Source organism: Peromyscus eremicus, chromosome 8b, assembly GCF_949786415.1.
Source record: "Peromyscus eremicus chromosome 8b, PerEre_H2_v1, whole genome shotgun sequence".
Classification (NCBI taxonomy): Eukaryota; Metazoa; Chordata; class Mammalia; order Rodentia; family Cricetidae; genus Peromyscus; species Peromyscus eremicus.
Window position 1 is genome coordinate 55247609 of NC_081424.1, and position 4610 is coordinate 55252218.

Sequence of the window (4610 nt, forward strand, 5' to 3'; positions counted from 1 at the left end):
ACCAGTTTCCAATGACCATCAACCCTAAAGAGTTTCCTGAAAGTGCGTTGTCTTGTTTCTTTAGACTCCCGAAATGCCCTGGTTGCCTTTGACCTGTCTGTCTGTCCTCGTGAGAGTCACTGGTACTGTTGGTGCAGATATTTCATGCCAGAAAGCAGTGGTTCTCAACCTGTGGGTCGTGAACCCCAAGAGATCATCAGAAAACACAGATGTTTACATTATGATTCATAACAGTAGCAAAATTACAGTTATGAAGTAGTAACAAAAGTAATTTTATGGATGGGGGGGGTGAGTCACCACAAGAAGAGGAACTGTATTAAAGGTTTGCAGCCTTAGGAAGGTTAAGAACCACTGTTCATTTTGAAGGTCCAACAGCCTTTAAGCATGGCCACCAAAACAGGCCTCTGCTTTCTGTAGTAACTGTTACATTCGTCTCTGAAGGAAAACACCTTTGCACATGTAAGTATTTACATTATCAAAAGCATTTTAATTGGAGATGGCTTTCAAGGCAGTTAGATTTTTTTAAATGGCAGTTCCCAGTCGTGTTCAGGACATGTGATGGGGACAAACATGACCGATGTTACTAGACCAGAATTACATGACCCTTTTAAAAGACGTTTCTCCCACCTGTGTTTTGGGACTAGGCTGTTCTGCACTATTACTGTTTTGGGTTCTTATTGGTGAGGCCAGAAGGTGAACTTCCATGGCCACATTGCAATATCACAGTGAGAAGGAATTCATTTTGTCTGGAAATTAGAGTTCGGATTTCGCATGAGTTATTTGGACTCATGTCTGTTGTAGATAATACCAGCAACCTCAGGCAGGTAGAGCCCAAAGTCAGGAGGCTGGATGAACTGTCTGGAAGCAAAAGAGATTAGGAGTTAGAATAAAGCCCAGGATGATAAGAAAGGACGAATAATTCTTGAATATAAAGAACTGGAAAACTTCTGGCACAAATGTAAACATGAGCCCTATGTAAGCCTGTAATTGGACATTTCCTGTCTAGACTGCTGGGTCCCAAATGACCGACTCAGGGGCTGAATGTAAATTATAAATGCTCAACTGATAGGTCAAGCTTGTTAACAGCTAACTCTTCACTTAAATTAACCCATATTTCTATTTATGCTTTGCCACATGGCTCTTGGCTTGTTACCTCATTTTTTTTTTTTTTACACGTCCTGCTTGCTTGATGGCTGGCTGGTGTTTCTCCTGACTCCGCCTCCTTCTTCCCATCATTCTCAGTTTGGCTTTCCTGACTAACTTCCTGCCCAGCTACCAGACTGTCAGCTTTTTATTAACCAATGAGAGTAATACATATTCATAGTGTAGAAAAAGATTGTTCCATATCATAAGCCACTTCTCACCAAGCTGATCGCGGGAGGAAGCAGTGTGTTTCTGTCCCTCCAACATGCAGATCTGGTAGGAGACTTGCCTGCTTTTAGGAGGAAACTCAGTTCGGCTCAGCAAGTTATTGACTTCCATGTGCCAGAAACTCAATATCTGTCATCTGAAGAGCTGTTTTGTGTTTCCATTTGTGTGTGTGGTGTGTAGGGGAGGGGTTGGGGAGGGTATTTATATTCATTGTATAAAAAGAAGGGAATTTCTACCTCATGCCCAAGAGGGAAAAACATTGGAAGACTTATCCTAGCTTCTCATGACCATGGCATGTCCTTACATGTACGTGCTCACATATGTTCTCTTATACACTTATGCATAAGTCAGTATAAGCAATATTCTATAGAACCTTGTTTTTGTTCCCTTGCTGGGCATGGCCGTCACTGTCTCCTGATGGTGAATTCCCAGCATCCTTCCTTGGACTGTTGAATTGTTCATGGTCTCTATCGTGATTGGGCATTTTAAAAAATGAGTAGTAACTTATTTACTTGCTTATGTATTTTGAGATAGAGTTGCGTAGATCAGGCTGGCCCTGAACTTGCTATGTAGTTGAGGATGGACCTGAGTTTCAGCTCTAGTCTCTCCCCCACCCCCACCCCACATCCCGTGTGCTGGGTGGGACTGCAGGCCTGCAGCACTGTGCTCGGTTTTATGTGGTGCTGGGGATGGAACCCAGGGCTTCTTGCACGCTAGGCAAGCATTCCACCAACAGGCCTACACTCTTAGCCCATGGCTGTGGGGCTGGAGAGATGGCTCCACAGTTTAAAGCACCTGTTGGCTCTCGCAGAAGACAGAAGATCTGGGTTCAGTTCCCGGCATCCACATTGTGGCTTACAACCATCCGTGACTCCAGTTCCAGGGGGCCTGGCACCCTGTCTGGCCTCTGAAGACACCAGACATGCCCATGACACACATACACACATGCAGGCAAAGTACTCATATACATGAAATTAAGAAAAAGAGTCTATAAAAATTGCTGTCAGGTACCATTTTCTTAAAAGAAAAATGAAGATTTATAAAGCTTTGGGTGGAATTATAATTTAGGATGTCATTTGGTGGGAGGAAAGCAAGCGGAATTAATAAAAAGGTCTCTCACATGAGAGAACTGCAAGGATGAGGAAAAAAGCCAGTAGATGCGTGAAGAGGCATCTACTTTTACACGAGAACGCAATACCACAGAGCAAACCATAATTTGCTAAAATAGGATTTTAAGAAGGAGTATTCTGACTAGACTTAGGAACAAAAAAAGGGAAGAGTTCATAAAAACAGGCAAGTGTTTTTGCCAAAGAGCAAGGCCTCAGAGATGTCCAGGGCAGTGTTAAAAAGACAGAGATGCCTAAATAAGGAAAGCTTCAGATGGCCAAGCAGAGACAATTCCAACATCGCCAAGACAGTAATTATGGTCACTCAGAATAAGTTTGACTCTATAAAAAGAGCTACAGTGCTTACAGCGAACAAATAATAGAATTTGCACCAAAAATGCATCCATGAGTTTCTATAATGTTTATAAACTGTTCTATCCATTCAACCCAACTAACACGAGCCTTGTGCTGGGGGAGTAACACTCCAGCTAAGAAGCACACACAGCGAAGAGGTGAAAGAGGAACAGTTAAAGCATGCTTAAGGTGGAAATGCCTGTGGTCTGGTCGTTTTATACTAAAATGTGTTGCTACCCAGAACTACAGCGACTTAAGAACCAAGGTAAAAAATTTTAGGATCTCCATCTGAATTGAAGCTGATAGGCTTGGAATAGAGAATATAAACTGCTTGGTCTGCAGGGAGAGATCCTGGCAGGTAGAGGGCTCTGGAGAGACAGGCTGTCACCTTGACAGTGACCTGCAATGTCATGCTCATCTGCTGTTTCATAAATCACACAGCATGCGTTGGAGCCATCACGTGATGTGGTGGTCAGTGTTAACTATCAACTTGACAGAATTTGGAATCATTTGGAGGGTGGCCTGGGGCACACCCATGAGTGAGGAAGATTCATTTTAATTATGGGTAGGCTTTTTCCGAGGCAGGTGAGCCTGGATTGTATAAAATGCAAAAAGAGCACTACCATCCATCCGCCTCTGCTTCCTGGTTGTGGATGTGACTTCAGCAGCTGCCTTGACTTCCTGTCGTGATGGACAGAACCTTGAACCATGAACTAAAGTAAATAAAGCCACCCTCCCTTAACCTGTGTTTATCACAGCAACAGGAAAATAAATGAAATATTATAAAAAGTAAACAAAATAATGAAAATACACTTATAAATTTTTAAGGTTTATTTTTATCATTTTAAATTATGCATCTCTTTTAAAAATATTTTAATTGTGTGGATATGTGAACATGGCTCATACTCTTTATTGCTGAGTTATTGCTCAGTCCCTGGACATATACTCTTATTGGACACTACTCCTTAGTCCATTCTGAAAATCTTGAAATTGCAAACCACCTTCTCATCCATTGTCTACTGTAATCCTAACCATCAATTACAGATGTCTCACAGTATTCATAGAGGATTGCTCCAACAACCTCTCTCCTCTTTCTGGGTACCCAAGTCTGTAAAAGCTCAAAGCCCTAGGAGGACACAATATTTGCAAATAAATACAACTTCATCTAGATTACTCAATACAAAATATAACTGAAGTATTTTGTGAGTCGTTATTAGATGGTTCTGTTATAGGAAACGCTGAGAAGCCTGTACATGTTTAGCACAGACACAACCACAGGTCTGACTAAGCAATACATGTCAGCCATTTGTGGCTGGCCAAGCACTCAGCTGGGAAATTGTACCCAGAGTCCCCTCAAGACCACCAAGAGACCAAACCTGATGCAAAAGTAGAGTCTTTATATTGTTTCAAGTTAACCTGGGTCTCTACGTTCATCTGATGCAGCAACTGAGCAGGAGAGACCCTGAGTTGCCATTAAGCAGGGTTTTTATAATAGTTATGGTAGGGGATCTGGGGGAATTCTAACTCTATATAGTTACAAGCTCAGGATTGATGCTCACTTCCGGTTAGAGATGCTTGGTTTGAACTGATTGAAGAGTTGCAGCTGCAAGGAAATTGCCATCTCCTCTGCAATCTACGTTATTGTATCTCTCTCGCCAGCAGACCCATTTCCTCTGACGGTCAGACATCCCACTTTTATCTGCAGGAAACTCATTCCCTCTGACAGCTATGGTATACAATCTATAACAGCAGAAAACATCCCACGGGGCATATCTGGCG